We start from the raw sequence: 19,593 nt of genomic DNA on the forward strand, positions 1-19,593 counted from the left end.
GTCCCTTGGGCTTCCCTAAAAATTGCATGCCTAAAATCAATATCTGTGTCAGGACTATTCAAGCTTGAAATAGTAGAAAGTATCAGATGTGTGAATGAAGAAAAAGAAAGTTTAAGGAAGGTACACCCTCCCCTCACTCCAGTTTAAATGCTGTTTTGAGTCACCTAGGTTGGTTTACTTGTGGTAAATACTTGTGGTTATCAATGAAACAGCTCAGAAACTAGGGAAAATAGTTTATTTTGTATGATACTTACCAGTGGCTTATGAAAATGAGAAGCTCAAAGATGAGGAGCAAGTGGAGTTTCCCTTTATTTTTACCATGAGATAGGGATGGGAGTTCCAAAAGTCACTGAAATACTTCAGACTTCACTTTGAAATTCGGATCTTCTAACTCCCATTTGCCATCTGGCTGTTGTTCATTCAAATAGGGGAAATTCATCTCTGTCCATGTTTTTCAAAACTGTGCACTTCCCCCACCGACTAAACCATGCCAATGTATTTTAAAAGAAAAAATATGCTAATTTCAAAGTGCACATTAAAAATACGCATTTTTCCCAAAAGCGAACACAAATTCAGGAATGTGTGAACATTTTTAGAAAAATGTGGTAGTCACATTCAGGGTTGTGTATGGGATATGCTGATATAATTTACGGAATGAAACCAAATTCTTACACATCCCTGCTGCAAGGACTTGGGGAAGAATAAGCCAAAAGAACCAGGGGAAATGAGCAAGGAGCAAAAGTCCTCCTGCCATGGGAGGGCAGGCCATAGCTTATTATCTTATATTTCATGGCTTCGTCAAGCTAGCCATGAGGGGATGGACTGGGGAGCAGTGAATGCGTTCTGGTGTGGTCCCGCCTGCCCCTTGGCTTCATGGCACCTCAACGGTGGGGTGCCACGGGGTCCTTCCGTATGTCATTTAATGCTTACATGAAGCCATTAAGAGGGGTCATCAGAAGATCTGGGGATCGGTTTCACCAGTAACGCTCTGTTCTGTTTCCTGGTGAGATCTGAATTGGGAGACATCATGTGTTGCTACTGTGGGGACAAGCAGGGCTGCTTGCTGTAAGGTGTGAATCCACCCAGTGAGAATTATTTGCAAGCAAGGATGTGTAGGTTGGCCCTGAAAAAATCAGTAGTAAGGGAACGTGCTTCCTTTTTGTTCTCTAGAAGTAATCATCTGTGCACAGCCCCCTTTCATGCTGAGCCACTGAGAAGGGTCTTCACAGAGGTGGCAAGGAAGATGTCCTGATCTGCAGTCTTAGACCTACCTTTTAACAAAGGGTGGAATGCTCTGCACCGGACAGCACAGCCCTGTGCTGCTAGACATCGCACAGACAGCCATGGCATTTTTCAGATTCCCAGCTGTGAGTTTGGAAAATTACTCCAGCCTTGAAGCTGGGGGTCTGCCCTTGGATCTCCCTCCCCTGTCTTGGAGCTGGCATGGAAAGAACAGCGCTGGCTGCTTCTCTGAGGCTGTCAGAGTGACCTTGGAGAAGGGCTTTTTTGGGGGGGCGGAGGGGGGACTGGGACTGCTAAAATGCAACTCATTCTGGTAGCAAGTCGGCCTTCTTCCCTCCTGCTTAGGTGGGAAGCACTGCACTGAAGCAGGCGAACTGCTTTGCAGAGCAAGAGTGGAAAAACCATGTCCATTTCCATGCTTCTCACGTTCTGCATAGGATGCCCATACTCTTCTTACTGCAGAGGGTTATGGGTATCTCCATAGGATTGTTGCCTGAGACAAATTGCTACACACTTGTAACATTTCATGCATCTCACAAAGTGGGCAGCGTCCCTGAAAGGTTAAGGCATTGGTTAGTCTTTAAAGTGCCACAGGACTGTTAGTTTTGCTGCAAAAGACTCATATGGCTACACCTCTGGAAAATAAGACATTCTAAGCATCCTCTCCCATCTTAGTATTATAATATTTTTGTAATGGAAAATTACATCTCAAAAGTAACTAAAACTCGTGAGTGAAATCCAATTGGTTTTCATAGCTAATATAATTATGTTTCCATTTAAGAAATTAAGTGCCAGCAAAGCCTAAAGCAAGTTCTTTAATCAGAAAATTGGTGACTAATTGTATACTAAGTTTTATTAAAGGACCCTTGGTTTGCTGATGTTCATAAAATTAGTCCAAAATGGTATGGAAAAAGAGAATGAGAGAGAGTGAACTGAACTAATATGGGACTGTCCATGGATTTCAGCTTTTTGTGCCTTATTTCATGTTATTACTCATGTCTTGCTATAAATTGCTTTTCCACATGCAGTAGAAATTCTCAGCTGGTTTTCATATATTGTATTTCACTAATTAGTATATTTTGGATACTGTATTGGAAGCTTTCAACAAGGACACTATTCAAAACTTGATTGTTGCTTTAGTCTGCAAGTTATATGATATAGGAAGACATGTTTTACAACTGTTTAATAAATTGATTTATTTTTAGGCTTCATTCAGATAGGCCAGTATTATTTTTTCTTTTATAATGGGAAATGTTAATACCTTATTTTTATTTCTTCAATTTATTTTAGCCAGGAATGAAATATTTTTCTTCCTTTGGTTTCTAATAAAATGGATTCCCCAGTCTGTGTGGAGTGCCTGGCTGGCTGGACTGCTTAGATATTTACCTAAGAGTAATTGGGATCTTACTTGTAATTTTGCATGGTGCTAATAGAGGGCTTGATACTGCTAAATGTAATTGCATTGCTTCCTGAAGATTTAGCAAAATCTGATATAGCAGCAAATGGGGAACTATTAACTGATGGCATGGCTTGCTGTATCGATAAGGAACTAGTCATGGAAGTATTTTTGCCTTCACAGAGTACAGAAATACCTTAAAATAGATCTAATGTAATACAAGACTTAATACATTCATACTTCAATCCTGTAGCCACTTAGCTGAGAGAAAATTTGTTGAACTCAATAGGCTATAGAATTAGTATTATAGTACGGCACCGTCTCTCTGCCTTAGACAAGAGTGTGTAATTTAGCGGTAGTGGATGGATTCTGCCAGCATAGCAATGAGATCCAAACCACGTTCACGCTGCTCTTAGGGTGTGCTGGTATCATGAGGTCTGCCTAATGGAGCCAAGTGCAGAATAATGGGCTCTCGAGTTGCAGAATAAGGAAATTGCAGGAATTGATTTCAGGATCTCAACTGGATCTTATATTGAAATGCGGAGAATATATAAATCTCCTCGTTTTCCTCATACACTTCCTTGCCTAACTTAAGAGTGGGAACAATACTTTTTGTTGCAATATTCCGGAACCACCTGGAGGCAGGAAGCATCGCGGATCCGTTTCAACCCTGAGGTTCCCACAGAAGATCCCAATCTGCCTTCTACCTGCCAAAGCTGACCTGATTCATTGCTAGCACTGTCCAGCTCAGGTCTTTGCTTCCCTCCAGGCAGGGGGGCACAGGGCCAGCTTACAGGGCAAAGCCTGGGACTCAGGGATGAGGACCCCCCCCCCCCCAGGCTTCCCTGTTCTCTCTGATCTGAATTGCCACGTAGGGTAGGAAGCTGTTACAATCCCTTCGGCACCTTAACATAAACTAGTAACAAAAGCAGTATGAATCATTTTGATCAGTCTTTTCATTAAAAACATAGGAAAGAAACAGGTTTTAAACCATTCCATAAACAGGAAGAAATGGAGCCAGCCTGAACAGTATCTTTTCGAGAAGAGTCACCACAGTGAAGGCCCTGCCCCTCATGCCACCAGGCTTTCAGATGATGCCAGACCAGCGAGCGGCCATGCTGAAGGTTGCTCATGAAAGCTCTGTGAAGTCATGCCATTTGCATGGCTGCTGCCACTTAGTGCAGCTACCTGGGTTCTGATCCTGCGATTGTGACTGGTCATGTTATTATTTCTGATGCCCATCAGGCAGTTTGCAATCACAGAAAATGAACAAGCAAACCTAAAGCCAACCACAATACAATAACAGATACACTAGAAAATTGAATTAGTAAAAGAAACTAAAATACTGAGAACACTGAGGGTGTCGTCCTCTGGGGCTGCTTGTAGGATTGTGGTCTGCAGTGAGGGTGGGGCAGTGCAAAAAGCAGCGGTCGCCTCTGTGCGCCTCCCTAAGCATTCAGACGGCCAGTTCCAGCCATCTCAACACTGCCCTGCAGACTGGGTGGGAAAGAGGCCGAGGCCTTGCGAGGACCCATCCCTCTTCTTGGTGGTATGGGTCCCCTCTCGGGTTCACCAGAATGTCTCCAAAATCCCTTCTCCAAGTGGCTCTTATGACTGTGGAGCAGCAACAGCATAGTTCCTTCTATCCTGGCTGGGAGGAGCGGGGGATGAGATCCAAGAATGGATCCACAGCTTGCAGTCAGAGAGATTTATGACCGAGTCACTGGGAAAATTTTAAAAAATCCAGTGCATTCTGAAGAATGCAACCCCCAAATGGTGATATTTTGGAGTCAAGAGTTACTGTGTCAGTAATGGTGGGGCTTGGTTAGCCAGCATGGGTATCGTAGAAATGGCACAGAGTGCAGCAGTTTGGCCTGGGAGCAGAAACGAAGGCCAATGTGAATGCATGGACTGACTTGCTGCAAACAGAGAGAGGTCGGGGATTCGGATCTCGGAATCGAAACCGGAACAAGTCCCCCATAACTTGCACTATTAATGTCGTAGGACAGGGTGGAGCTGCTATAAGCTGCGCTTTCTCAGCACAGTCCCCCAGCCTGCAGCAGGGTTCTAACAGTGAGTTGCCCTGCAGGCTTCTTGTGCAATGCTTGCTCACCCAACCTCCGGCATGGGAACAACAGTAATGGATAAGTATGAAGAGGTCGTCTTGGCCACTCTGTCCCTGGGCCAATGCACCCCCAACCAGAAACAGGGGCTTCATCTGAGCAACACTGCAGTGTTGTTGTAGACCACCCACAGCCTGAACTGCACCGTGCAGTGTGAACTATACAGGCCTCTCCCCACTCCACAGCCTGCAGGACGGGGAAGCACATTTGTGGTACAATAGCACGAGCAGAGCTATTTGCAAGGGTTAACCCTAAGTAAGAACTGAGCAAATGCTGCTTCCTTTGCTCCTATTGTTTGGGTTTGGGGGAGAGGTGTTAGTCATACTGGAGTTCAATCCAAGCTACATTAAAATCTTGAATGTGCTCGCTGATTTCTATAGGCAACTCTCACGTCTGTACCTGGGGACATGTAAAAATAGCTTCTCAGTGTGAACAGAATCTCCTGCCCTTTTTATAGCTAAGTGCCTCTTCCTATGACTCCTTTCATTAGTTTCTCTCAGAGAAGGACAGCACAAGAGAGGACTGGAGCTAAGAAAAATGGAGGAAGAGGCACAGAGATACAGCACTCGGCCCGTCACACCCCGTGCACCTTCACTTTTATGCAGCCTCTCCTACCAGTGGCGTTTTGAACCATTTTTGGCTATGCCCACCACTTCCAGCCAATCCTCCAGTCTCAGTTTTCTTCATTCACAGTTCCATGACTATTGCAATCCTCTTGAGCTCTGTTTAGCTCCTGCTACCCTTGAGGTGCAGTGTTCGGACAGAAGAAAAAATCCCATTTTTTTCAGCATTCCCAGCTGGGACATTTTTGTGCCTCGACATGCACAGGATTGCACCCTTAGAAGCCTTTTCCCCCTTAAATACTTTTTTTTTCAATTTCCCCAAGCCTGCTAATTCCTCCCTCTTTTTTAAGAATACTATTTAGACTGAATCGTCTTTTTAATGTTTTCTCAGTACAAAAGACGCAACCACAACAAGGGCAAACTGAAGTGGTTAAAAAGGGGGCTGTCAGAAAGAGAAGGGAAGAGGTCCGAGTCCACATTAACAGGTTTTGCTGATTCCCCATGTTTTCAGTTTATGGGCATGTCATAAACCAAGTACTCTTATATTCAGCTACGCACAAAACTTATTTTCTATCCCCAAAATGACAATCAAGAGCTAAGTATAGTTTTGCTTATAGTATGGGGGATAATATGCTTTCTGCAACATAAAATATGTAGATTACGCCCTCCCTGTTGTGCACCAATGGTGCTGTTTCAGCTGTATAAGAATTGGCATCCACCCCTGAATTTCTCAGATAGAGGGAATGAAGACCAGAAACGAACCCAAAGAGCTCCAATGAGCACTGGGGAGGATTCTTCATTAGCGTGGCTTGCTGCAGGGGAATGGGCTGGCCAGGCTGCGTTATCAGCCTGTCTCACTGGTTGTGACACAGTGTGATCTTGAGCCTGGGAACCGATGATGGGTGTAATGAATGAAGCACAGTATACTGTGTCAATTTTTCTCTCTTTCTTTAAAGAAACCCTGCTCCCATTTTAACCTTGTCATGAGAAGAAAATGGGTTCCATTTGGAATAGTGGAGTATTCACTGCCATCGTGCAAGGATGATCAAATGCCCACAGAAGCATCATTTAGCCCGGTCCATCAGTTCAAGGCAGGTAACTCAGTACTGCAGTACTCCAGGGAACGCAAGCAGATGCTTTCCTCTAAAGTGCGGGCGGGGCATTTCTGGGGCTGGTGGGCTACAGTGTCCACGCAAACCATAGCAGGGATGCATCCCTCCCCTCCTTGCTAGACAAAGCCCCCACTGGCAGAATCCACATTGATTTTGTTGGGAAACATGGGAGCCTGTGCTTTGTTCCCCAGCAGAACAGTCCTCCTGACAGCTCATCAAACAGCTGATTGTGAGTTGTTGGGAATCTTGCTTGAATCAGAATCAGAACTGGATGGAAGCCACACCAGAGGATATGGAGAACCACATGTTGCCCCCCTGTGATCAGATGCTGGCATCCTCAGTTGCTCCATCATCTGTACCTAACTTCCACCATATCCCATACCATGGGTCTTCAAACTGCAATCTGCGGGCCGTATACGGCCTGCCAGGCTCATTTACCTGGCCCACCTCAGAGCTCTTGGACTCACTCGGAGAAAATGATATCCAAGTGAGTCCAAAAGCTTTGGGCCGGCGCAGGCATTCTCTGAAACTAAGCAGAGCTGGCGCATGCGCCAAATTGTAACAGCTCAGCTGCGCATGCACCGGCTTTTCTCTCCGCCCCCCCATTGCACACATATACAGAGCAGGAAGCACAGAGCATTTCTCTCTCTTCCAAGGGCAGAAGAGAGAGAGAGAAGATGACGCTAAAAAAGGATTGAAGGTAAGAAAAATGTAACTTTTTAAATCTATTTTTAAGTCCCTTTAAGTCCCTCCGCACTTCCTTGTTGAGAAACGAGGCTGGGAGGGGGGTCACTTTTGCAGTTTCTTTGGGAGTTTCTTTAACAATTTTTTTCAAACTATAGTTCGCCCCCGCAACAGTCTGAGGGACAGTGAACCGGCCCCCTGTTTAAAAAGTTTGAGGACCCCTGTCCAATACCATGTCCAAGAGAAGCCTGACCTGCCAGAGAACTCTGTCCTATTTCTTAAAGAACAGACTGCTGGCCTACACTTAGCAAGGCAAAGGTTAGGCAAAATTACACTTCTAGAACTGGGCTCCCCAGTGTGGTGCCCTTGGACACCATGGGCAGCAGCCTGTCTGCAGAAACGTCTCTTGGCTCCCCCCCCCCCCCCACCCCCAATATCTCCTCTTTTGGGAGGGAATAATAAACCCAAACATGACCTTCCCAAAGAGACAAAACCCCATGACTTTGGTCCTCTCTGCGCAGGGGAATCAAAGTGAGGGAACAAAATAGCAGTGGTAAGAAGTGCTCAAAGGTGGTTAAGCACTAGCAGACCAAGCAAAATATATAAAGTTCTGGTAGGCCAAGACATATGCAAGAAGAAATAAGATTCAAGGACAATTTTAACCAGAGAAGGAAATAGCTTAACAAACAGGAGGAGGCTGCTCTGGGCATGGTTCAACCACATGAAGGCACGCCCCCAAGATGAAAATGCTAGAACCATGGGAACCAGGAAGGACTGGAGACACCCAAGTACCAGCCGTCCTCCATTTAGCCATGTCAGCAATTCTAGCAGTGCTATTGCTAAGGAGGCCAGTCTGGTAGCAACAGGGCTGAGGAGGAGCTCGTGCTTCCTCTGGGGCACCATCACCCTTCCTCGCCACACAGATACAGAAAGAGAAGATGTCTAGGTACCTGCTGAGTGCTTCTGAATTCTTCTCACTGACAGGCAGAAACGGCAGCTCTGCGAGGGGCTCGGGGAGGTCTAGCAAAACTGGATTTTCCTGGGGGAAGCAGTATCTCATTTGCCTGCAGTGCAGGAGTGCCGGGAGTCAGTGGCACACAGTTACAGAGGCTTAATACAAAAGGCTAGAAGCTTGGTGTTCTTGTAGAGTCTGGCAGGGAGCCAATGCATGCACTTGAGGAGGGAAGCCATGATTTTAGCAGTGGGTTTTAAAAGGAAGATTTACGGGAAGTGACCAAAAATCAGACACTCTCTCGCAAACTTATATAAGCCATGTTTATCTCAAAGGGGAACCGACGTCTGAGACTGCTTTCACCAAGGTGGATGGCTCAAGAGGTCTTCATCCATGCACTCTTTCCTGCCCATGGTTTAATTTGGTTGGACCCATCTGAGCCTTAGATGCCCAAGGTTTGGAAACAAACAAGGCAGCATGACGGTGAAGCTGTTTGTTTTACGCCAGGGTACCATTAGGCCTGTATATATGCATGCAATTTTATTTTTAAACAAGTACATTAGGGAGTGTTAAAGATCTCATTAACGTGCCAATCACAACTCCCCCACTGTTCAAAAACATTTAAATGTTTGGAAGCTGGTTGCGGATGCCTAATGGAGCCTAGTAATTAAACAAGATTTGTACCAAGCAGCCCATTTGGTTTCTTTTTATTTTATTCTTCCTGCTGCTTACAGCAAAAACATAATAACATAATGATATTATGCAGCCTCTGTGCTCCTGTATTGTGAGGATCCAGTTCTCCCTCTGCCCCATGCCCCAGATTGTAAGATGAGTTTGTGTGAATATCCTGCCTCTGCTCAAGAGATCTCAGGTCTCCCAAATAGTCCAGATCTTATACCATTCATTATCAAATGCCTTCACAATATGGCTCTGCGAACAGCCATGTTTGTTTAACCATAATAGTGCTAAAACCACCAGAGATTTAAGGCAGCACTGCTGGACTTGGTGAACAGGTTAGCCAGCCTGGGTTTAAGTTAGCCAGTTGACATAAAAATTGCCCCGCCGCATCACGTGGCAAGTTTGCGTCAGTGCGATCAATTTGCCCCCTTCGCAGTTTCCCCCCACTATTCCCCACTCGCCTTATCCGGGGCAAAGTCACTTGCTTCCTGTGGACTGCAGTTGTCTCCCAACCAGGGCTGGCTTACGGCCACGAGGGCCTTAGTAGCTGAGCCAGTAGTCGTCTGCACTGCGCCCTCCAACTCACCCTCCAACACTGAACTCACACATGGTATAACTGCACACACACACTTTCCAGGAACCAAAAAAATAATAAAATCTCTTCCGGGGTGGAAAACTCTAATGTAAGTGCACACTGCTCCTTTTACAACATGCAGCACACAAAGAAAACATGAACGTGGATAAAAGTGCTTGCGCTCGTGTTCTCTCTCTCTCTCTCTCTCTCTCTCTCTCTCTCGCTCTCGCTCTCGCTCTCGCTCTCTCTCTCTCTCTCTCTCACACACACACACACACACACACACACACACACACACACAGCGGTGTGGGGAGACATAGACTGACTCTTTCATACATGATAGCTGAACAGGACACAACCAGACCAACAACTTCTTAGCTCGGGCCATTTTACTGCCTGAGGAAGACCAACAAATGCCTCCCATTGCTCACCGGAGAATCTTTGGAGGAGATTTGGCTAGGGGGCTGTATGGAGCTAGGGTGGATGGATGGCCTCCTGATCTCTGTGGTATGGCAGGAGGATAAGAGAGCCGTGCTCCCTACTGTAACCAGGTATAAATTTAGGGGCACAGGTAACTCCAGCCTGCTTATTGAGTGCCCAGACAGCAGCTGCAGCTGATCTGTGCACTGCAACCCTTCCTGGACAGAGGCAGCCTGCCACAGGGGTGCTGAGCCATGCAAGGCGCATAGCACAGCTTCTGATGACTTGTCAGAAACCCCCGTTAGTATAAAACTCTGCTGCTAGGCTGCTAACAAGGACCAGCTTTAGAGAGCATCTTGCTGGCGCTTGAGCAACCACACTGTCGGCTGATCCAGAAACACAGCAACTTAGGAAGCAGAGCACCGGTCTGTCTGAACAAAGGAAGCTGCCTGTTCTGAGTCAGAAATGTGGGCCGTTGAGCAGATTCCCAGAGATTCAAGCTGAATTCTTTGCTCTCCTTGCCTGAAGAGGCCAAGGATTGACCTTGCGATGCTCTGCAGAGCATGCAGTGGGAGTGAGCAGGCAGGGGGAACCAGCAGGCTCCTTTGCTAACACTTCGCTTCGCTTCCCCCCCCCCCCCCGCTTTTTCTTTAAAGCAACTCTGGGCTCTTGTAATATGCAAACTGTCCCCATGTGAGTTCCGGCGCTCTTTAGACCACTAGCAGGGCACACTCAGCAGGTGATAAACTGTGTCAGATGATACAGGCGTGAGAGGAAGAGCTGCCTGGGAGCCAGTGTTCGCTGGCAGGGGCCAGTACATGCCTGGGATACTCGGTGCCACGTCACCTGATGATCCAACCAGATCAGTGAGTTATTTGCTGGCTGTGATCATGGTTCAAATGTGGGTGCCCCGTGAATGTTTATACAAAAGTGACTCTTGGAATCTTGAAAGGGGCTTACCTGCTAGTAAATATATTTCAAATGAAAGCCAGTGAGGTACAGCAGTTGAAGTGCTGGACTGAAACTTAGGAGATCCAAGCTCAAATTTTCATTTGGCCATGAAGGTCACTGGGTCAGTCTTTCACTCTCGGCCTCACCTATTTCACAGGGCTGTTGCAGATAAAACAGACCATATATGCCATTTTGGGTTCCAACCTTGAGCAGGATATTAATGTAATAATTCAAAATTATATCAAAATAAAATGTAGTCTGGATCCCATTGAACAACCGAGTAACAACTAGGCTTAAAAATAAAAAGGAATGGACCAACAACCTTTTTTTTAAATTAAACAACCACCTCCCTTGAAACCTTCTCTCCCAGAAAGAACTCCCAGCCCTTTGTGGAATGTTTAGTCCTTGTGAACATTTGCAATTTTTTACTTCCAATAAGAACTTGGCTTTTGAATCCATAGTTACATAAAAAATGATCAAAAGGCGAAAGGGGCTTAGCATGAAATGGCTATCCACAGCAACACTCTAAGGAAATGTCTATCAAGATAAAAACAAGAACTTTTTCCCCATCCCCTGCCAGAGGTCCTCAAGCTTCTTGAAATAACGTATGTACATATGGCTCTCTTGAATTTTGAAGTGGGGCAAAACATACGGAAGGCTTTGCTTATCCTGCTGCGCTCCAAGTGTGGAATAGAGTTGATTATTAAAAGGGTTTGAAGAAAGAGTACAAGGACAGGGATCCGTTTTGTGCAGAGGGGGTAGAAAAAAGCATACTTAGAGGAAAGAGCTCTGAAAATGCCTTCAGGTCAGTAAAAACCAACTGGACAAACCAAAAGTTGAGCCTGTTCTACCCCTTTTTTAGAGGTTTTAGGTGGCGAGTGCTGGAATTCTTACAGACCCTTCAGTGAACATTGGCTTCCCTGCTCCCTGTACAGGTGTATATTTTTGTGCCAGCCCAGGATGGGGAGCCCAAGAGAAGAGGGACACAAATAGTTGGAGGTCTGCAGCAGAAGCTCCCTGTATTTCATTTATTAAGGGCACAATCCCATGGCTGTTGAGGCAAAAAAAACTCCTACAACTCCCAGCGTGCTCCAGGCAGAGATGCTGGCTTGGAAATGTTGGAAGTTGTAGGACATTTTTCTGTCTCAACAGGCATAGCATCACCCATTTATTCCATTACTACTTATAACCTTTTCCCATCTCTTCCTTAAGTAAGGCATCTTCCCACCTGCCATTTTATTCTCCCAGCAGCCCTGTGGCATGGATTTTTCAGCTCAGTGAATGGCCCAAGCTTATCCACTGAGCCCCATGAGTGAGGGCATGAACCTGGCTTTCCCCAGGCCTTGCCTCACACCCTAACCACTATACTACATTGCCACAGTTTGGTCCCAGAAAAATCTCCTGACAACTGAACAAGAGTGTGTGTATATGTCCCTCCTTCACCTCTAATTTTAAAAAGCCAGCATGCTGTGCTGGTTAGAATGCTGAATTTAGTCTAGACTTCCCTAGCCCAGCACTGGAGACACCCAAAATGAACCTGGAATTTTTTGCATGCCACTCATGTTCTTTCTCACTGAGATATTTAATAGATTTATATCCTGCCTTTTTCCTTACAAAAAAAGCAGCTTACATCATTTTTCTCTTCTTGTTCTCAATCTTATCCCCACAACAACCTTGTGAGGTAGACTGGGCTAAGAGTCTGTAATTGGCCCAAAGTTACCCAGCTGGCTCCATGGCTGAGTGGGAATTAGAACCCAGATCATCTGTGTCCTGGTCTCATGCTCCTAACCACTACGCTACGCTGGCTCTCAAGATATAGCTCTTCCTCTTATAGCCCACCTTAGGAACGATGCTCAAGGCAGCTTACAACAAAGGAATTTAAAACATCAACCAATAGATACTAATTTTAATCACCAATCAATAGATTTAAAAAAGACAAATAAAAGGATAATCACAGCAGCAGCACCTACTGGCAGTGGATGATGTGAGCTATAGTCTAACACATCTGGAGAACACTATGTTGAAGGCTGTCCTAGACAGGCAATAGAATCCCCGATGCTTGGATCTATTCCATGTTTTGCTGGAAGGCAAAGTAGCTGCTGAGGGCCCAAATCCAGAATTAGAGGATTCTAGATGGAGTCACACTCTCCCTGAAAGACTGTCTTCACAGTTTGGGGGTGCTGCTTGACCCAGCCCTTCAGATGTCAGCTCAGATGGAGGCCAAGGTCAAGACTGCCTGCTCTCAGCTTCACCTGATTTCCCAATTCGGTTCCTTCCAGCAGGAGAATGACCAGAAAACAGCAGCACACACACTGGTGCCTTCTAGGTGGATGTTTGCAGTGCACCCTATGAAGGGCTACCCTGGCGCCTACTTTGGAAAAGATGTCAGTCAGGCTGGTCTCTGGGACATCATGGAGAGCTCACATACCACCTATTTGAAAGTCTCTGCACTGGCTGCCAATGTTTCCAGATACAGTAGAAGCTGTTGGTAATTACCTTTAAAGCCCTTCAAGGCTTGGGTCCAAAATACCTTCAGGCGTGCCTTTGCCCATATATTCTTCCTTGCCCACTAAGGTCCCCTGGGGATAATCTTCTGAAGTTTGCTGCTATAGGATTAATGTCAACCAGCCAGAGGACTTTTTCAGGGTTGCCCCTAAACTGTGGAAAGGTCTGCCAGGAGAGACGCATCTGATAGCTCAGACTGCTACCTTCAAGAGGGGGTTAACAGGCCATCTCAGATTAATTCTCACATCATTTTACTTAACAGGTTTGTTTTTAGTCAAATTGTAATCATTGCTGGTTTTAATTTCTTGTAAATCACCCAGAGCCTATGGGAATGGGGCAGTATATAAAAGTTTAAATAAATAAATGTTCACCCTACAGAAACGAAATGTGACTCTGCTTCTGTACCTTTAGCTACTGGATTGTGCTCTGCACGGGTGCTCTATGGATGCGCCAGCATATTTTCCACATTATGCTGAAAACGGGGTCCCAGGGTTTCAGCTTAATGTGGAAAATATGGCAGAGTGGCAATCGACACACACTGCAAATTCCTACCTGGAAAACATCTGGCTCCAGGAAGCAGTGCGAATTGCATGTGCGGATCATGGCATGAAACAGTTTGTATGTAACTGTGCATCATACAAAGATACCCACACACACATGCACAGGGAAGCTGTGACCTGTTAGTCTTACATGACAGACTGTAGCGCAGGATTTGAGCACAGCAACAGAGAGCCTGTTATTTCTAAAACGTGTTCCAGTAATCCCTACAAACGGAGAGTTGGGTCAATATTTCATTTTTGGCAGGCTCTAATTCAAGCCACAGCTCCTGTCAGCGCAAGCTCCCCGTCAATTGAAGGAGCTGAGGGAGAGCAGGAGGTAAGTAATGCGTGCTCTGTGCTGGAATACTGACAGTCATATATTTGGTAATTTGATGCTTCATAAATGCAGTCTTCTTGTTCTGCGGGTGACAGCACTAGCTGTCTAATTTATCTGTCTGTGTGTTCACACTGCGGTATACACTGTACGCGAATACATGGCTGGGTGGGGGTGAGGTGTGAAAAATAAAAATAACAGCCAAGGGAGGGGGCAGTGTTGTTAAAGTGGAACGGTTCATTTTTGCCTGAGTTGGAGGGAGAGTGCTTGACATCCGAAGAGAGAAGGCTGCCATGAACAGATTAATGTACCTGAAGCTCCTTCAGAAAGTAATTTTCACCTGCATGCAAGCTGAAAACACGGGAGCTGTTCATCAACAACACAGGAGATCCACTCCCTCAAAAGCAACAATTTCAACCCCAAACTGGCTAGAGCATTAGGAGTCTTATCAGGTCACCCTGTTGGTCAGGTGGCTTCTTACGCTTATGTAAATATGTTTGACGAGAAGCTTCATTTCACACAGGGCTCAGCCTTGGAAGCTGATTTGAATAGTAGACTTTGGGGTTTGGGATGCACAAATAAACAGCCCAGAGACAAATGTCAGTGGGCTGTCATCTCTTTGTTTCCCTTCTCAATAAGTGACCAGCAGAACCATTCCCACAGGTTTGGTATTAAGGGACTTCCTGGCCCAAGTCAGCCATGTCTCCTCCCTTCAGAATTCAAGCATGCATTGTATTGATAATGCATTCTCACTACTGGAAAATGTGACGGAACTGCAAAGTAGCAGGCTATTGAAAGATCCAATTCTGAATTGTGTTTCCCTTAGGAAGGCTCTATAAAGGTACATTTAAGTTTAGTTCCTCCTTATGACAGTCACACAGCTGCACCCCCAAGGAGAGTACAAAAGCTATGTTGATCCTTATGATAAATACTATTTATTTCTATCCCACCCAATAGCGGGAAGTATTATGCTTATTAACATTTCCTCCAGCTTCTAGGAGGATTATAGCCGGTTGGCGAGGAGGAAAAGAATGTGACCCCGCTCCATCTCAGCACTGCTCTTGGGCTGTCTTGCTAGCAACCCCTTGTACGGAGCAGTACATGATAAGCCAACAAAATTCCCCATACCTTGCCCACTGAGAATGCGTCATTGTATACAGTCAGGTCACAGCAAATGCCTAAAGCATGATGTGAAAACACACGTGTGAGGAGCTTTAAAAAATGTGGATGAACTGCCTCGATTCCCAAGGTTTGTCATCCTCCACCCTTTAACAGTTTGCTCCTGGAATTGCCATGTGACTCAAGGGGCATACGACACACACATTGGCTGCCTAAATTGTGTGGCTGTCCTTGTGATTTTAACATTACTCTTCTAGCCCAGAGCACCCTGTACAGTATGCTACAGTACTGTCCATGCTCTCCAGAGGATCAGTTTTATCCATGTTCTGTGGGGACACGCTGAGCCTCTCCAGAACCCAGTTTGTGCTTGCCTGGCAGACTTCTTCTGATGTTCATCCCTCTCTAAAGAAGTACGCTGAGCCCAGAGGAAGTTTGTAGGCCTTTGCAGCTCCCCAGCTGCTCTTCCCAGCAGCTAACATTTTTCACAGCAGTGGCAGCAACATGTGGGGAAAAGGGGTGCAGTGAGGAAGGTGTCAGCCACCATTCCCAGAGGCCAACCGTGGGTCTGCTTGTACCGCGTGTGGGGCTTGAGTCCTGGCGAGCACCCCGTGAGCCCTCAGAGAGCTCAACAGGGGCTCTGGGCCACTGCACGCTTGACCAGAGTGCAGGGAGCTGAAACCATGCAATCTGCAGATTTTCTGTCCGAAGTGGATTCTTCACAATTACCCAGTATACACATGCTATGCACCTGGTGCAGTGCTTCCCATTTTTCCCCCAAGGAAGCATTTAATCCGTTCAAACAGTTTCTGCACTTAGCTAATCTCCTTTGAAAGGTACCTAAATTAGTGGCTGTCACTACAAACTGTGGTAGCAAATTCACCAACAATCCACATTTGCTTTATTATGATTGAAAACTGAACTCCACCGTGCCATTCAAGCATAGAAGCAAAAGTGTCCTTCCTGAAAAGATTTGTTTAAGCACACAGGTATCAAATACCAGCAAGGCTAGAGGTGGACAACCTGCAGGCCACAAACTCTTCCAGTGCAGCCCCAGTGTCCCCCTCAGCATCTCATATGGCCACTGTTCAGGAGCACAGATAAAGAGCTGGGGAAGGGGTCATGCTTATGTGGGATCTTGCCCACTCTGATCCTTTGTACACTGCAGACCCCAACAGCTCCTCACCAAGATGCCTAGTCCTGCCCCCTTCTTTCCTAGCAGGGTCTCCATGATGTCTATCCTTTTTTGATGTTCGTATGGTTTGGGTGAAAGTTAAACCATGGATTATGCAAGGGTGGTGTAACCCCTGCATAAGCTACACGGGTCAAATTCACATGGCGGGCTGTCATATTATGCAAACAAGTTCATTATCCAAAAGCCCAGTTTATCAGGACAGCAGAGAGGTGGGTGAGAATTTAATTTCTTAGTTTGGGGGGAAAAATACCAAAATGTGTGAAGTTCTTCATAACTGAGAAAGAAAGGACTTGAGATTTAGAAACAAAATTGAATATAGAAGAAAGTGAAAATGACAGATTCATCCGTCTTTACGTTGGCAGTTATGAAAAGTGGTGCAGCCTTTGTCCACTCTTCTTTTTAAAGAAGGGTCTTTTCATGGTAAGCGGGGTCAGACTAAGCCAGGTTATCGTGTGTGAGGGCAACAGACTACAGATCCATGATAGAGCCCTACAGTTATGTTAGGACAGTCCAAAGGAGCAGTGGAAAACCTCCAGTGAAAAACCTGGAATGTATAATGTTGCTGTATAGTCTGCATAGTTCCTCTTGACAGAGATATATTGCTAGGTGCTAGGGAGACAAAGTGATTGGGCAGAGGAACTGTTTTTGGCTGGCAAAACAGATCCATGAGATTACATTTGATTTAGCTAGCTTTCCAGTTGCATTTTTGTCTATTAAAAGGGAGTGGCCTAAATATTACAAGATTAACTGGCCAATAAGTTTTAGCACCATGAAGAAAGAGAAGAATATCAAGCAGTAAGGGATGGTTAGCTATAAATGGTTAGGGCCCTACTTTTGTCCTTTTTGTAGTAAGTGTTAAATTTGATTATGTATATTGGATATGGCAATGGATTGGTATTTGATTGTGCCTTAATTATGCTCTAAACATTATGTCCCAATTTTATTGTACTACTGAATTATTGTAGTAATAGCCTTCGGCTGAACAGTAAAAATTGGAAGGATTGAGTACATGCTTGTGCAAGCAGCTGGGCCTTATTCCAACACCCACTAAAGCTAAAAGGGCCTCGGCTGTGCTAGAAAAGACCCCCATTCCTGAGATCCTGGAGACCCACTGGCAGTTTGCATAGCAGACCATGCTAGACAACCTGTCTCTGGATAAGGTTCATTTCCTGAGTTTGCATAGTAGCAATTCAGATCATTCTGTAGGACTGGACTATTGATCCTTTCACCATTTGTGCAAACATCCAAATCAGCATTTTAGTAACATTCCATAATTTCCCTAGTTAATTTCATAGGAGCATTTCAGGATGAACTTTCAGAAGTTCTGGTTGAAGCTCATAGCATTTTCATGTTAATGAATTGGGATCTTGTAAACTCAGAGAAAGGTGGAACATATTTTTATCTGCAATTGTTGATTTTGTGTTTTAACTGCACAATTTATTTTGCCTATTCTCCTGTGACTTGCCATGCAGAACAATGATGCATTAGGATATTGTAGTAACCATATGCAGCAGATAACTTAAAAAAAAGAAGACTTAACCTTCAGAGAAGACAAATGAAACAACCAAATGTAAGAAAGCTGGAAATTGCTTCAAAGGAATTAAGATCTTAAGGATTTTGATGGATATTTTATGACTGTTTCTGGCCACCTTTTATCTCCATCTGCCTCTCCAGGGTTATTACCGTTGATTAATGATGCCTATTAAAGTAAGTAGAGGTGATGTAGGGTCATTTTGAGGTTTTGAGGTGCCCCAGGCAAAAGAGCTGTATAACCCCCACCCCTTCTCTCCCCAATTCCTCACCTCCTTTGGCACATTTACTCAGCTATTCTGCTAAACATCTATAATGTGACATTCCTAATATGGGACCTTAGAGATAAGTACCACTTCTACCAAATAGGGCTAACTTTATAAGGAATGCTTAGGACTGTACCATAAGCTGGTAAAAACCGAACAAAGATTCTAAGCATAACTATACAGATTCATTAGAGAACAGAAAATCCAACCGAACACAGCATACATACCAAAGACAAATGTATTTTTGTTAAGTCAATTTTACACTTCATGCATTTTAAGATGGTTTTCATTGTAAGTTCATCACCTACCAGCACAATCAGAGAATACAGAAATGACAAGCTTACCCTTTCCTTGATCACTAAAGCTTTAGAAGAGGCATTTCAGCCTTTTGAAATGTGGAAAAACTGCACAAAGGCTAGGAAAGCACCAAATGACTGGAGTAAAGGATACAGGCCAGGGAAGGGAAGGGGGCATGGTCATCCGTAAAGCACAAGGAGGCTAGACTGGGACCCCTGGAATCCCAAGCTAGATCTCCAGACCTGTTGTTCTGCATCCTGGGTTTAGCACATAAGAATAAGCTAGGATCCTGTCCACAGCAGTGTAAATTATTAGAAATTAAAAAGCTAGTAGCCCTTTTGTGTTACCAGGATTCCCCTTTAGCAAAGCATCCATCCACCATATAATAGGACCATTACATATTTAGATCTCTAGGCATGTGGCTACTGCATAGATGCAAGGGCTTTTTATACATGTCAATTGTGTAATGACAGCCATTCAGTTTATTTTAGGCCATTAACACAAGGATGCAGGCTCTCTTACAGCCTGAGGATCAACTTTCAGAGACAGTCACCAAGGTGGATGGGAATCCAGGGTGGAACCAAGAAACTAAGATTACCAGCATATTTTAGTTTAAGCACTTTCTGCTGAGAGACATTGCAACTTTTTAAAATGGAAGAATACTGCACAAATGGTAGGAAACAATCAAACAATGGTAGTTGGAGGAAAGGAGTGGGGCCAGAGGATGCCGGTGGGGCCCTGGGGCGGGGGCGGAATCCTTCTGGATTTGGCCCCCAGACTTGAAGCTCTCTTCCCTTGCTTCAACATGTTTAGAAGCTAAAAGGATAAAATTAAATTACTGTAGAAAATGGAAGGAGCTGGGTTTTACCTTTGGTAAAATCTTGGTTTCTTGGCTTCCCATCCCAGGATGAGTGATGAGGCACACGAGTATGGGTTTCATCTCACTGGCATGCAGCACAGTGCAGGAGACAGACTTTCCCCGCAAATGTGCTGCACAGGACACCCCATAATTTACTGCAGAGAAGACAGTGGGGGAAAGAACATGGGGTTGATACCCAGAGCAACAGAATTCTTTCCTGCTACTTCATTTGTTTTTTAAATTTTGACCTGACTGTT

At 45.1% G+C, this 19,593-nt stretch overlaps 1 long non-coding RNA gene across 6 annotated transcripts in view; it reads right to left on the reverse strand.

Moving 5' to 3' along the window:
* The window catches only part of LOC123034489, a 42,682-nt gene that overhangs the window by 22,161 nt on the left and 928 nt on the right, over positions 1-19,593 (reverse strand). For 5 of the 6 annotated variants that reach the window (XR_006416775.1, XR_006416772.1, XR_006416773.1 and 2 more), the window contains exon 2: positions 19,346-19,491. The exons of the other annotated variant lie outside the window; for it this stretch is intronic. This is a non-coding gene — a long non-coding RNA (uncharacterized LOC123034489). The remainder of the gene's footprint in view (positions 1-19,345; positions 19,492-19,593) is intronic. 6 annotated transcript variants of the gene reach the window in all.

Source organism: Varanus komodoensis, unplaced genomic scaffold, assembly GCF_004798865.1.
Source record: "Varanus komodoensis strain SLA01 unplaced genomic scaffold, ASM479886v1 scaffold6_4, whole genome shotgun sequence".
Classification (NCBI taxonomy): domain Eukaryota; kingdom Metazoa; phylum Chordata; class Lepidosauria; order Squamata; family Varanidae; genus Varanus; species Varanus komodoensis.